General features: G+C 39.1%; 1 protein-coding gene across 5 annotated transcripts in view; it reads right to left on the bottom strand.

Annotated features, from left to right (window-relative positions):
* SLC45A4 (solute carrier family 45 member 4) overlaps positions 1 to 16117 on the bottom strand; it is a 153687-nt gene that overhangs the window by 136613 nt on the left and 957 nt on the right. The window lies entirely within an intron of this gene.

Below are 16117 nucleotides of genomic sequence, written 5' to 3'. Positions count from 1 at the left end.
TTGTTAGTCTAGTGATTATCAATCAACAAATGTTTATTAACTATTATCAAGTTTCTGCCACTATGCTAGGGAGCTAGGGAATTCGAAGACAAAAAAAAAAAAAAAACAGTCCACCAAAAAACCCCCTTCAAAATAGTCCCTGATCTCAAGTAGTTTACATTCTACTGTGCAAAACACCACTTAAACATAAATAAATACAAAGTACAGGCAAAGAAAATACAAGGTAATGGGGGGGGAGGCAGCAGAGAACTTGGAAAGGGGAGATTAGCAAAATCTTACAGGAGAGGTTGGGAGGAACCTTGAAGGAAGCTAGGAGGTAGAGAGGAGAGACTGGAATCTAGGCATAGGGGAACAAACAGCCTATGTCAGAGCTGGGAGATGAAATGTCACTATTAGTAACAACAAGTAGGCTAGATTGGCTTGCTGTTGTTATTAGAGACTCAGTGACACATGAGGTTTTCCCGGCAAAGATACTAAAGCGGTTTGCCATTTGACAGATGAGGAAACTGAGGCAAACTGAGTTAAATGACTTGCAGAAATGTGTAGTCTCTAGACTGATATTATGCTTGTGGAGGATTTTAAATTTTAAATTACAAAAAGAGGGGTTGGATTTTATCCTAGAGGCAAAAAAGAAGCCATGGGAACTTTTTGAGCAGACCAGTGACATGGTAAGAATATCTGTGGTTCCGAAATGTAGACATCTGTGTGAGATGGCCTGGTAAGGGAAAAGTTGGAATGAAATTCAGGTATTAACTTCTCTAAATTTCAATTTTCTTATCCATAATATGGGATAATATTAACACTGACTACCCTCACACATACTTTTGCAAGGAAAGCATTTTTAACAAGGCACAAATATAATCTATATATTGGTAAATACACTATATAAATGAATTATTATTAACAGCTTTAAGAATCTGACAGCGCAGGGGCGGCCAGGTAGCGCAGTAAAATCACCAGCCCCAGAGTCGGGATGACCTGGGATCGAATCCAGCCTCAGATACCTAGCACCACACCCAGAAATAATTGGCCGTGTAACCTTGAGCAAGTTACTTAACCCCAATTGCTTAAAAAAAAAAAAAAGAATTTGACAGCTCTGATCAGGAAGCTAGAAATAGTAGCTCAGTGGATAGAGCAGGAAGACCAGAGTTCAAATCCTGCCTCAGACTCATCCTAACTGTATGACCCTGGGCAAGTCACTTAACCTCTTATTGCCAGAGAAAAGGATCCACTGGCTCCACTGGAGAAGGAAATGGAAAACCACTCCAGTATCTTTGCCAAGAAAATACCATGGACAACTATGGTTTATGGGATCACTAAGAGTTGGAGAGACTAAACAACAATAGTTCTGATCTAGAGCCTAGCACAGAGTCTTAAGAAAAAAACATCATAGCATTTAAATGTTTGCTAGAACTAATCTCATCAGAAATTCTGTAGATTCTCAACCAATATTTAGAGCTAAAATATAAACAGGAGCTTTCTTCAGTCTTTTTGCTTCACAAACACCTTGTCAGGAACAGATCAACTTATGTTGCAAATGGTGTTCTTTGCAAAGAAAGCTGAGAAGTGGTTCAGTAATTACCAAATAGAATAAGTTTGAGCTTATTATTAGAAATAATCATTTTTTTAGAATCCTAAATTCATGTGGGTTTCTGTCTAACTCTTTCATACCATTTGCTCTATTATCCCACAGTAAAAGCTGAACAGTTTAAACCTAAGCTCTAGACCAGGGAGGGATGTGGAATTTGCAGCCTCAAGACCACATGTGGCCCTCTCAAGTGCTGCCTTCTGGCTGAATCCAAACTGTGGCCTTACAAGTTTGTATTTGGTCAAAAGGCTGCACTTGAGGTCCACATGTGGTCTCCAGGCCACAGGTTCCACATCCCTGCTCTAGACCATATACTAAAACTAGAATAAGGGCTCTTAACTATTTTTGTGGCATGGCAGTCTGGTGAAGTCTATATTATTTTGTGGCATGGCAGTCTGGTGAAGTCTATAGATCCCTTCTCTGAATATTTTTTTCGCTTTTTTTTTTTTGGAGGAGCAAGGCAGGGCAACTGAGGTTAAGTGACTTGCCCAAGGTCACACACCTAGTAACTGTAAAGTGTCTGAGACTGCATTTGAACTCAGGTCCTCATGACTCCAGGGCTGGTGCTCTATTCACTGTGCCACCTAGCCGCCCCTGAATAATATTTTTTAATGCATAAAATACAAAGGGAGCCAGGTATATTGAAATATAATTATCAAAAAATATTTTTTTTTGAGCTCACGAACCCAAGTATAAGAACCCCTGCTCTAAGGATATAGGATTCCTTGGATACAATCTTGCTCAAAAGCAATGATCTTCATTTATTTCTTTAAACAGAAAGCACACCAACACACACACACACACACACACACACACACACAGCACTACAGTATTTGCTTTAATAGTAGATGACAACCAACAGATACTCCCAAAAGATTCTCACAAAATTTGGATAAAAGGACTTTTCATCAACTCTTAATACGCCAGTTTATGAAGGCAGCAGATAATACAATTGCAATATTAAGGATCATATAAATTTCAAGTATCCAGTGTTATGAAAATATCTTTCTTCACTCATAAAAATGGAGTGTTAGATTTTATTAAATTGTTCGAATCTCCTTTATGTAATAAAACTACTGCATAATAATGCAGTCTAGTGTCTTCCAATCCAGCATAGGCGTTTAATAAATGTTTGTTAAACTCAATTGACCAAAATTCCTGAACTTTAAGTTTGGCCTTTATTTTTTTTTAAGTTTAACTCAATATCAATTTCTTTGTGACTTTCAGCTAGAAATATTTAGTACTAGAAGGAAGAAAGAAAACATTTAAGAAATTACATGTTGGGGCGGCTAGGTAGTGCAGTGAGTAAAGCTCCAGCCCTGGAGTCAGGAGGACCCAAGTTCTGTTCTGGCCTCAGACCCTTAACACCCACACAAAAAAACTAGCCGAGTAAACTTGGGCAAGTCACTTACCCCCAACTGCCCTCCATAAAAAAAAGAAAGTACATGTTAAGCTTTACAAATATTTGATTCTCACAACAACCCTGACAGGTAGGCACTAGTTTTAGCCCCATTTTACAATTGAGGAAACTGAGGCACAGTGAGGTTAAGTGATTTTTTTTGAGGGTCATGTATCTACTGAGTGAGTTGGATTTGAACTCAGGTCTTCCTAATTACAGGCTACCTCTCAGCAGCTTAAGAACTTTTGTGTATTACAGGGAAAAATTGTTCAGAATAGAGATTGGGGCAATTCTAGATTACTAGACAGTAGTTAGAGAGTAGTTAATTCTTTTAGCATCACAAGCAGGTTAACATTAATACAGCCCTCTTCTTTTCCCGGACAATCAAGCTTCACATAATTGTCCATTCTCTATGCCCCTTCTCCTTTACCTAGCCTTGATTATCAAGTCTCACTTGAGTCCAAACAGGAAATAACCTTTTTCCCAAAACACAAATACCAAGGATATGGATTTGTTTTTTAAGATATAGGCCCCAACCTAATTTTTCTTGGGTGTTTCTAACACAACTTTTTGAAAGAGTTCCCATTGTACTCTCTCTTTCTCCTCTTACTTATCTCACTAATTACAATAAAATCTCCTTGGCCAGCTTTTCTTCATCACTCGCTGGCCCCCAAAATGTAGGTATACACAGAAGGTGCAGTCCTTGGTCCCCTCTTTTCTTCACAATGCCTTCCTTGGAGAGCTCATCCACTCCCACGGCTGCAACCATCACCTCTATATATATATGACTTCCAATTTCAAGTGCTTCCTAGATAGCCAGTAAAATATCACTTTGATAGCTTCAACTCAAGTCTAAAACTAAACTTATCATTTCTCCACCAAAACCTACCCCTCCTAAACTTTCCTGTTTCTGTTAATAATACCACCATCCTCCAAACATGAAGTTTCAAAGTAAATCATCTTCGTCTTTTCCTACTACCTCACTACTTACATTTAATCAGCTGTCAACTAACCTCCCTCCATAATTTTGTCACATCTGTGTCCTCCTTTATATTATCACTGCAATCACCTTAGTTTGGCCCTGATTATTTCTCAACACCTAATTGGTTTCCATGCCTCCAGTTTTTCTTTTCTTTTTTTTTGTTTTTTGCTTTTTTTGGAGGGGGGAAAGCAAGGCAATTGTGATTAAGCGACTTGCCCAAGGGCACACAGCTAGTGTTAAGTGTCTGAGGCCGGATCTGAATTAGTCCTCCTGACTCCAGGGCCCCCAAGGCCCCCAGGGCCAGTGCTCTATTCACTGAGTCACCTAGCCTCCCCTCTAATCTCTCTTCCAATTCACCATTCTCAATGCCACCAATATTTTTTTCTAATATGCAGATGTGATGTCATCACCTCACTGGCTCAAAGTTTTCACTGCCTCTCCTACTACTTAACCAAATAAAATATATGAACTAATTACTTAGCCTTGGATGACACTACAGTTAGGCATATTTGGAACTGGTTAAATAAGTGGACACACAGAATTAATGGGTCTACAATACGGGGGGGGGGTCTTATGGCATGCTAAGGACTGCGCTATATTTGGCCCCATGTTGTTCGAAATTTTTATCAATTAATGAAAGAATGAATGGCATGCTCACCAAATTAGCAGATGACATGAAGCTTAGAGGGAAAGTTAATATGCTTGACACAACCATCCATATCCAGAAAAATCTCAACAAAATCGAAAAAGATTATGACTCCCTTTAAAATTTCAAGTCCTACACATGGGGTCGAAAAAAATTAACTTCACAAATACAAGATGGAGAAGGCTAAACTAGAAAATAGCTATATGAAAAAGATCTTGGGGTTTTATTAGACCACCAGCTCAATGAGTCATCAGGGTAACATGACAGGCAAAAGAGCTACTATCCTAGGCTATACTGAAAGGAAGTGCATATACTCTGTCTTGGGTCAGGTCATATCTAGAGAATGGTGATCAGTTATAGGTATCAAATTTCAGGAAAATCATTTATTTCTGTTAACTCTTTTTGAGAGAGCAAAGAATTCGAAACTGAGGGGTTGTCCATCAATTGGGGAATGGCTGAACAAGTTGTGGTATATGATTGTGGTATATATATTCCATATATATACATATATATATATATATATATATATATGGAATACTATTGCTCTAAGAAATGACGAGCAGGATGATTTCAGAAAAACCTGGGAAGACTTACATGAAATAATATAAAGTGAAGTGACCAAAACCAGGAGAACATTGTATACAGTAACAGCAATACTGTACAATGCCTTAGCTACACTCAGCAAGAAAATGATCAAAGAATTCCAAAGGACTGGTGATGAACAATGCTATCTACCTCCAGAGAACTGATGGGAGTCCAAATGCAGATAAAAGCATACCATTTTTCACTTTATTTTTTTCCTGGTTTTTTTTTTTGGGTGGGAGAGGGAAGATCTGTGTTTTTTTTTTTCACAACATGACTAATATGGAAATGTTTTACATGATTACACAAGTATAACCTATATCAAATTGCTTACCGTCTCAGAGAGAGGGGAAGTGAAGAAGGGAGTTTGAAACTCAATTTTTTTTAAAAAACATTAAAAATTAATTTTACATGTAATTGGGAAAAATTATTCTTAAAAATAAAAAAAGGAAAAAAAAAAACACAAGCAAATCGGAATGAGTCTGTAGGAAAGCAACCAGAATGGTAAAGGAACTAAAAAACACACCATGCAAGATTTAGGTAAAAGAACTGGGAGTATTTACCCTAAAGAAAAGACTTAAATAGCTTGAGCAGCTTCATATTTTAAGGGCTGTCATGTAAAAGGAGGGTAAGACATTAATATGAGATTTAGACTTGTTATAAAGAGAATACTTCTTAACAAATCATATGACCAACAAGCTAGAAGGCTAGGCACTTTCTCAAATCCTCACCTTTTAAAACCCCTCCAAAATAAAAATTATGCCCACATATGCATAGCTATTCCAGCTGTCTCCCAAACCCTAAATAGATAAAAATGTCAGAAGAAGATAATACCCTAAAGACTATCTCAGCCTCTCCTACCCAAGCAGCCACCAGTAAGTAAGTACCCTGTTGCAAGCTTGCAACAGAACTCAACTCTGAACCTCACACCCTTCCTGCAGTCCAGAAAATCAAAAGGCAAGAAGCTTTCCATGGCTGGGACTGCGTTGTGGCAGTGCTCTGTGATACAACAGGACTCAGCCATAAAACTGAGTAACAAGGGAACTTGGGGCAAGCTTCAATTCATAAACTTTTATTAAGCACCTACTATGTGATAGGCACTGTGCTAAATAAAAGCTGGGAATACAAAAAGAGGCAAAAGACAGTCCCTGCTCTCAAGGAGTTTACCATCTATTTGGGGGAAATGACATGCAAACAAATACATACAAATCAAACTATACACAAGACAAATAGAAATAATTAACAGAAGGGGCTTACTTCAAAAGAAGTGTTGTGTGATTTGATCTGAAGAGACTCTGGGCAGCCGTTGAGAGCCCCCCAGCTTTGAAAAACCCAGATGTTGCTGCTTCCCTCTCTGGTAATTGTAATTAGGTATGGATGTATGTAATGGTCAGACAGTTTGGAGGCCTGTCTGCTTGATCTGTTTCTGTCTTGTAACTTCTGTCTGTATACTCGGAAGTTCGGGGGCGCTGACCTTTTCCCCCTGAACTAGGTAAAGTAAATATGTTTGCCTGATTAAAGTAAACATGTTGCCCTTCTCCCTCCCCCACCCCCACCAAAAAATAAATAAATAATTAATTAACAGAAGGAAGGCACTGGAAGAATTAAGAGGAATTGGAAAAGGCTTCAGAGGAAGTGGGATTTCAGCTGGTACTTAATGAAAGCCAGGAGGCCAGTATGAGGGAGAAAGAACATTCCAGATACCTGGAAACAGCCAGAGAAAATGCCCAGTCAAAGAGATGGAATATTTTGTCCAAGAAACAGCCAGTAATCTAGTATCACTGGATCAAAGACTACCAGGGAGTGTATTGGGAATAAGATGTAAGGAAAGATAGGAGGGGGCTAGGTCATGAAGAGCATTTTGTATTTGATCCTGGAGGCAATAGGAAGCCACTAGAGTTTATTGGGGTGGGGTGGGAGGGGTGACATGATCAGACTTAAGTTTTAGGAAAATAGATACTTTGAGGCAGAAAGATCACCAGCAGGCTATTGTAGCGTAGCATTTGTGTAACAGCCTTGAAACAAAAGAGACAAGTTCAGTAGATCCCAGAAGTTACTGGGGGCAGAGATCAAGGGTGGTGAAACTTAAATTGCCCAATATGGGAGGAAACTGAGATAGTTTTGAGGCCTAGGCCTCCGGAAAACCACCACCCAGGGGAAGGAATCAGGAAGTATAGAGGAATATAAGGAAAAAAAGACTGAAACTAAGATCTCAGGAGGAAGGAAACTCAGCTAAGGACCTTGAATGCATAAACCAACAAGGAAGATACTAACAAAAGGGAAAATGACTTCCAGATCATCTAAACAAGTCCAGACAGTTATACAAGACAAAAGGAAAATTAACATATACCTGATGAGGTAGATGACCCTGTGAATTCTCAAGAGAGCATGGAACTATTGCAGGATATTCCTAAATGGTTTAAGAAATAAGAATTGTGAAAACAATAATCATTCAAAAAGGGAATGGGCTGTCTTGGGAGGAGCATGTTCTCCTTTATTAGGAAGACTTCAAACAAAGGTTACATGACCATATTTTAGAGGATGTTGCACAGGCATTCTGGGTCAGTTATGGATAAGAATAAGACTACATAGCCTGTAAGGTCCCTTCTAGCTCTTAAAGAAATTCCATGATTCTAAGACTATATACAAACACACATATAAACCTGTAGCAGCAAGCACCCCATCGTCCTTAGGGTGGCTGCTTAGATCTGCTTTGTTAAAGGAAAGCAACTCAAAATGGGTTAACAAGCTTACTTCTTTAATCAGTCAAATATGTTTCATTTACATAGTTCAGGGGAAAAAGGTCAGCACCCTGAACTTCAGAGTATACAGGCAGAATTATCAAGATAGAGAAACAGATCAAGTAGACAGATTTCCAAATTGTCCAACCATTACATCCATACCAAATCAACAGCTGGGTTTTTCAAAGCAGGGGGGCTCTCAACAATGGCTTCCCAGAGTCTCATCTGATCAAGTCACAGAACACTTCTCAAAGTGAACCCCAAAACAAAGCCTCAAATCAGGGTTTATATAGCCTCCTCCTGGCTCAGAGAATGTAACAACCTTCTGGATCCACTGGCCAATCAAAAAGTGTCTACTGAAAAACAAGCCTCCCACCCCAGGCTCCAGGTGCACTTTAGCCTAGGGGCAGGGAAGATCTTAAAAATTTGCATTTCCATTACAAAACCTTAGAAAGATTAGGTAAAATCAGCTGGGGAATGAGCAAATTGTGATATATGAATGTGATATAATTGCTATTGAATTATAAGAAATTATGACTATGAAGCATTCAGAGAAGCAAAGACAAATGAACATATACAGAGTGAAATAAACATAACCAGGAAGACAATACACACACAATTACAACAGCTTTAGTAGAAAGAACCTGAAAAAATGAGAACTATATGCTATATGATTCCAATGACAAAGTACCACCTTCTCTTCCTTGTAGAAGTGGAGGGTTATATACCAATCAGATTTGATATGGTGCTTAATTTTCTTTTTTCTTTCTCTTTTTTGTTACAAGGTTTGGCTTGCTTTGGTAGGGATTGAGAAGCAAGGATGGTTTAAAAACGATCAATAGAAATTAAAACCTGGAAGGAGGACAACAGAAGAGTAGGCAAAATATTTCATCTCAAAGAGTGATTTATTTCCTGGATTAAGCTTAACCCATTTTGATCACTCATTTTCTCCTTATCAGTTAAGATTATTTATAGCATATTAACTTGCATTATCAGTATGTTGCTTTGTAAAGAACAGGACTGAGTCTATATTAGGTGCTCAATAAATACCTTGTGACTGATTCCATTCACTCCCATAAACTGTGACAAAACATATGCAAATGTTGGTGGTTATTATTCAAGGGAAGGACTATATTACAAAATGATGGAATCTATGAGGTGGAAAGGAACTTCGAGATCAATCATCTAAGCCAATACAAAAACTTCACATAAGAGAGACTCAAAGAATTAAAATGACCTACTCAAACTCAACCAGCTTGGCAGAAACAGAGCAAAGCCAAGATTCTCTGGCTTCCTGTCAGGTGCTCTTTTTTTCCCTATTGACTCCTAAGAAATTGAATCTTGTATGTTCAGTCAGAAGGCATTTGAAGGTTCACTTAGTCCTTAGTCAAGTAATCACTATTCACTATATAAAGGATGCTCTTATTTTCCCATATAAGATGATCTCTCTACCTCCCTTCAAAGGACCTAGAACAAATTTTTACAACGGTATTTTATCAATGCTTTTTTTGTGGAAAAAAGTGATTTCTTAACCTGAGGCAGTAAACAATTCAATTCTTTAAAAAGTTATTTACCAACAAGGTTAAGTATTTAATAGATTTAATTTATATATTATATATATTTTGAAACTGGTATATTCTATAAGATGTTTTTTCACAGATTCTAGTTCGAAATTCAACTAATCTTGATTAAAGAGACCTTAATTTTTGCCATGGGGGGAGTGATTTAGATTATGTATTAAACCCACTGCAGACAGTGAAGCATTTACACTAGAGTTTAAAAATCTTCCTATCCAGTCTCCTTCCCTTTTATATCACTCTTTTACTTTTATAATTTTCCCTCTTGCTAGATTTTCATTATGTCAAACTACTCCTCATGAGGATCATAAATCTAGTAAGGAGAGTAAGGGAAGTGGACTATAATGAAATCTAACCCCAACAAGCAGCCAGAAAGCACTGAAGATATGAAAACAATACCACAAAATTATTACTGCCTTAAGGAGTCTATAAGGAACACGTTATGTAAATGAAAATCAGAGAAAGGGGAGAACACTAATCAGAAGAATCAGAAAAGGTTTCCCCAAAGGACCTATTTGTACAAAAATATTTATAGCAGCTCTTGTGGTAGTAAAGAATTGGAAATTGAGGGGATGTCTATCAACTGGGAATTAGCTGAATGAGTTGTGGTATATGATTATGATGGAATACTATTGTGCTAATATAAAAATAATATTTCTTACAGGCAATGATGAGCAGGATTAAAAACCTGGGAAGACTTATATGAACTGATGCAAAGTGAACAGAACCAGAACATGGTACACAGTAACAGCAATACTGTACAATGATCAACTGTGAATGAGTTAGCTATACTCAGCAATACAACAATCTAAGACAATTCCAAAGGATTCATGACGAAAAATGTTATCCACATCCAGAGAAAGAACTGATAGGAGTTGGAATGCAGATCAAAGCATACCATTTTCCACTTTTTTTGGTGGGTTTTGTTTTGTTGGGTTTTTTGAGGTGGAGGGGGATCCTATTTCTTCCCTCACAATATGACTAACATGGAAATGTTTTGCATGATTGCTCATGTAAGACCTATATCAAACTGCTTACCTTCTCAGAAAGGGAGGAGAAAAGGAAGAGAATTTGGAACTCAACATTTTAAATAATGAATGTTAAAAATTGTTTTTACATGCAATTGGGGAAAAAATAAAATATTAAATTTTTTTAAGGGGAGGAAAAGACTTCTCCACAGGAATTGGCACGTAACTTCCTTGAAAGAAGTTAGAATTTTAGAAAGTAGAGATGAAAAGGGAGTGTATTCCAGGTATGGGGAACAGCTAATGAAGAGGAAGATGGAATGCCAAGGTCAGGAAACTACAAATAGGCCATTCTGGTTGGAATAGAGAAAGTATGACAGGGAATAACATGCAATAAACCTGGAAACATAGATTGAAGCCAGACTATAAGGTGATTTATGTGACAAAACAATTTTTATTTTATCCTAACGGCAAGAGGTAGCCACTCAAAGTTCTTAAGCAGGAGAGCACCATGATCAGATTCATGCTTTAGGACTATATAAACTGTCAGCTTTAGAGGATGCAGTAGAGGACAGAAAGTCTGGAAGTCAGGAGTTCAATTAAAAAGCTAAGAAGAACCATGAACAAGAAGTACTGTGAAAGAACTGACATCATTTGCTAACTGTCTGGATACAGTGACAGAGAGTGTGTGATCCAGTGAAGTCAAGGACAACTTCAGGATTCTTACCTTAGTGACAAACAGGTAGTGCTATTGACAGAAAAAGAGAAAATATCAGGGGGGTTCGTTTCCCATCGGTTTGGTTTGAGATGTCAGGCAAGTAATGATGAAGAAAAGCACTTAATAACAAACAAGTATGATAACAAAATAAAATGTCAAAGTACTATGAGAATTAAAAAAAAAAACAAATGAAATCAATCTTCCGGCTTAAGAGATCAGGGGAAAAAAGAATACTAGCATTTGAACTAGCCTTTGAATCACAGAAAGCAAGCATAAAAAAAAAAAAAAACCACATTTATGGGGCAGGCAGTCAGGTGGCTCAGCAAGTAAGAGCACCAGCCCCAGAGTCAGGATGACCTGGGATCGAATCCGGGCTCTGATACTCAGCACCACACCCAGAAATAACTGGCCGTGTAACCTTGAGCAAGTTACTTAACCCCAGTTGCTTAAAAAAAAACAAAAAAACCCATTTATTTCTCATCCTCCCTAGGATCAAAATTTTTAAATAGTATTTCAGTTAATATCTACAAGTTACCTACACACACACACCTTTTGAAAGTAGTATTCTTGTGATTACCATTATCAATTACAAGTTGTCTGCAATCACTCCAGTCCTAACCAATTCATTTCACTGAACGTCAGACTAATGACACTAGAGAGGGACCTTTAAAATCACTAGGCCTACCCACCTCTTTTTATGGAGGAGACAATGAACCCACAGTTTAAGAAACTTACACAAGGTTAGTGGTAATTGGTGTTAGTCATAACCCATTCTTGCACAATTACAGAAGATGAGTTTTTGGACTCAATATGATTGATGGAGAGGGTACAGGATAAAAGACTGGTGATGATGGTAAAAACCTAAGCACTAAACTTAAATGAACCTAACATCCCTTTCCCTACCACCATTCTGCCTGATAATAAATCAATAATACACACCTACTTCAATGTCAGGAAACAAGCATAAGCTTTAACACCCTACTTTCCTTACATTCTCCAATGGTAAATACATGTCAGGAGCCAATTGCTTGCAGCACTATCCTTTCCCTACACACCTATACAGATCATAACTGCTTGATTCCTCTCCCCTAAAGAAAAGTGGGAGAAGACTTGTTTTTTCTCTTTCCACACCTCCTCCCTGTTGTTCCACCTCACAAATAAACATCCCCTGCCCTGACCCATTCTCCAGTTCTGGAGAATATGTTAAATGAGGAGATGGCTCAAAACCTGCAGCACTGATTTTGCTACCATTACAATCTACCCTTTGTAATTAGGGCATACAGATACACACAGTGGGTAGTTGGCTGCATACTGACATACAAGAAATGGGAACACAGATCCAGCATAATGGCTTCATTCCTCTTCTTCACATAACATACTCCATCTCATTTCTGTCTTTGCACTGCTTCTATGTCCCATGGCTAGAATACTCCTACTCCTTACTTCTGACTCTTGGAACCCTGGATTTCTTTCAAGGCTCAGTTCAAGCCCTTTCTGCATGGACTTTCCTGGTCCTGCCATATGCTATGTTGCCTTCCCCTATCCAGCTACCTCCTATATTTTGTATATACCTACATATATGTGCATATTATTTCCCCCATTTAACGTAAGCTCCTTGAAGGAAGGGAATGTTTTATTTTTTTTCTTCATATTCCCAACACCTGGCACAATGTTTGGCAAGCAAATAACAGGCACTTAAAATGTTTGTTGATTGACTGGATTCACATTCCTAGAATGGAAAGGACTTTGCACTTATCCCACTCATTTAACAGATGAGGAAACTTAAGCCCAGGGTTAAATGATTAGAAGAAATACAAGGTGGTAAACATTGGAGCAGGATTTGAACCCAGATCCTTGGATTTTGGAACCAGTATAAGTGATAGGCCATTTATACAGTAAGAATGAGGGCAAACATGGTTTTCATACCCACAGGATGTTAGGGAAATCCTCTGTGGAGGATCCATTGAAGAACATGGATAATCAAACAGGGTATGATATGAATGGTGATCTGCACCAATGAAGTGATCCATTTAAGGCTATCACCCCAGTATCTGCCACATTACATTGCACATGGGAATTTTAAGATCAAGTCCAACCTTCATTTTACAAAAAGGAAGGAAGGAGTGGGAAATGAAGATTAAAATACAACATTAGAATCAATGCAAAATGATTTCATATTTGTAAAGGGTTTTGCATTTCTTGCCTTCTCAATGGATGGGAGAAATGTGGGGGGAGTGAATTTGGAACTAAAAATGAAATAAAATTGAATTTTTTTTAAAGAAGAGGGAAAAAAAAACAATGCAAAGTAGTCTCTCCTATCCATCTCCTCCTCCTTTACTAAGCTGCTGTGTAATGACCATCTTCCACTTCATAAGCATCCTCTTGAACAATTTTCTGACATATTGTATCTTTTCTGTATGAAAACTGAATAAAGTATTTTAGGAGAAGCATGATTCTTTATTTCCCTTATAATAATTTTCCATTTTCTTAACTGTTTGAATGTGACCAAAACTCTCCTTTAGATAATGAATTTGTCTGGCCTGAAACATTTAATAGCTATTTATTATTACTGAATCTTTCCTTCCATTTACAGCCTGTACTAGTTCAGTGATACAACTCCTCAAATCTACTCATCTGTATGCATGCATCTATAATCATACACAAAGGTTGAAGTACTGGTTCAAATTTCTAGTATGTTAATATCTAGGTCTAAAAGAAAATCACTACCTTTAAAAATGGAAAAAAAGATTACAACTCAAAACTCAAGATGGAGTGGGACCACAATACTGTTAATAACTCAAATTCACTCCATATACACTTTACTTGTTTGTCTTGTTTCCCAATAAAAATACACTAATTCCTCAAACTACGAACATAAACAGGCACTGTTATTTTTCCCTACCACTATTATTGGTGACAATATTTCCGTACTCAACCCAGAGATACTGCTGAAACTAAAAGAAGAAAGTTAACACGAAAGAAAGTGCCTGGCTATTATTCTCCATGCTTTTCATGATTCAATTCTGGATTTTCTAACACTCAAGCGAAACCCTCTTAGGACATTCCTGTTGTTCCATGACCAGCAAGGGTTCTGCATATATATGTCCCTCTCCTTAGCTACTCTGTTCTACCTCTCTCCAATGACCTGCCCAGGTTAAGAAAGCACAGTATGGGTAACTGCAAATGGAAAAACTATAGATTCTTATTTGCCGAAACTAATAAAAAAAAAGTATTAGAATGGCATCCTAATGTATAAGAAATATAAGGATTCTATGGATTAAATTAAACAGTTTGACCAATGAAGGGTATTTACCAAGTATTAACTATAAACAAAGGAAAATTCTAAGAGACAGTAAGATTAGAAGTGAGAAGATAGGAGAAATCTCTCTAGAACCAGGATATAGGTGATAGGGCTTTTGTCAATACCAAGAAATTAGACAAAGTGAAGATAGGAAGGGAGAAGGGGTGAGTGTGTGTGTTAGGTAGGAGGTAGGTTTCAGGTTAATGTTAAGGATTTGGAGGACTCCTCTTTTTGTTAAGGATTTAGAGATCTCTTTCCCTTTAGTTATTGGAAGAAGGGGTACTACCACTAAGCCCGGTAAGGGGAGAGGGTAAGAAGGGGTGAGAGGGAGGGACAGAAAGGAGGGAGAGGGAAGGGAAGAGAGGGGGAGGGAGAGAGAGGCAGAGAGAGAGAGAGAGAGAAGGAGAGGGAGAGAGAGAGAGGAGAGAGAGGGAGAGAGAGAGGGAAAGAGTGTGTGTGTGTGTGTGCAGAAGGAGAAAAAGGGAAACAGTGTATATACAGACTATGAAATGAATCGAAAGAATCTAGGGATAAAACTAACACTGGATCTCTTGGGTAGAAATCAAAGGAACTGGGAAAATCTGTAGAAAATAAGAGTGACTGGATAGCATTAGATGGAGAGATGTGAATCAGGCTCACTTACTCAAGGGCAAGCTAGTTATCCTAGGTTGAAGGGAGTTAGTATGCCTGCCTTTAAGGAAAAAAGCACTTGCTGGGGAAGCTCCCATCAGATAATTAGGAAGCAATACAACCTTTGCAGGGTCAGTGGAGTAAAGGATGGGGACCCGGCAGACAACACAAGGTGGCTCCTGGAGGTAGGTGTGAGGGAAGAAGGTTCTACTGCAGAAGGTAGGGGAGGGGGCAGCAAAGGGGAAAAGTAGTGCAGAGGGTCCCCTTCCAGGGCTTGAGAAAGAAGAGGCAGGCTGTGAAGAAAAGGCTCTTGGAGGGGGAACACAATAGGCAGTAGTACAGACTGGGGGCACAGAAGGAGAAGTCTCCACTGCAAGAGCTTGGGGAGTCAGAGAGACAGTGAGGAAGGCTCCAAACTGCAGTGGTTTAAGGGGGTGGCAGGCAGTGGAGGAAGGGGGACAGTGGAGAAGACTCCATACTTCAGGGATTAAGGGTGGGGGGTGGGGAAAAAGACAGGCAGTGAAGACGGGAGAGCAGTCCGCAAGGCTTTACACTGCAGGGGTTGGGGAGAACAGGCAGTGTGGCTACGCTCCACGCCTGGGGCTGGGAGGAATAAGGCAGGCAGTGAAGAAAGTGCGGGGTAGTGGAGGAGGCTACGACTGCAGGGGCTGAGGGGGCAGGCAGTGGAGTAGACTCTCCTGCGGGGCCCGGAGGAGGGGCCGGCGGTGAAGAAGGCTCCATTGCACCGGCTGGGGGAGAAGGTCAGCAGCGGAGTAGGTGGGGCAATAGAGAAGGTTCCACTGCAGTGGCTGGAAGGAAGACGGCAGAGAAGGGGTGGATGGAGAAGGCTCGACCGCAGGGGTTGGGGGCAAGTAGTGGATAGGAGAGCGCAGTGAGCAAGTTCCCCTTGAAGGGGCTGGGGGGTGCAGTGGGGAAGGCTCCACTGCGGAATGAGGGTACGCAATGGAGAAGACTCTGTGGACTGCAA

The sequence above is a fragment of the Petaurus breviceps genome, unplaced genomic scaffold (genome assembly GCF_028583685.1).
Source record: "Petaurus breviceps papuanus isolate PSGF00001 unplaced genomic scaffold, PetGlider_PUasm1.0 98, whole genome shotgun sequence".
Lineage (NCBI taxonomy): Eukaryota > Metazoa > Chordata > Mammalia > Diprotodontia > Petauridae > Petaurus > Petaurus breviceps.
Note: the sequence above shows the minus strand (reverse complement) of the source record. Positions and strands in the feature narration are given on the sequence as shown.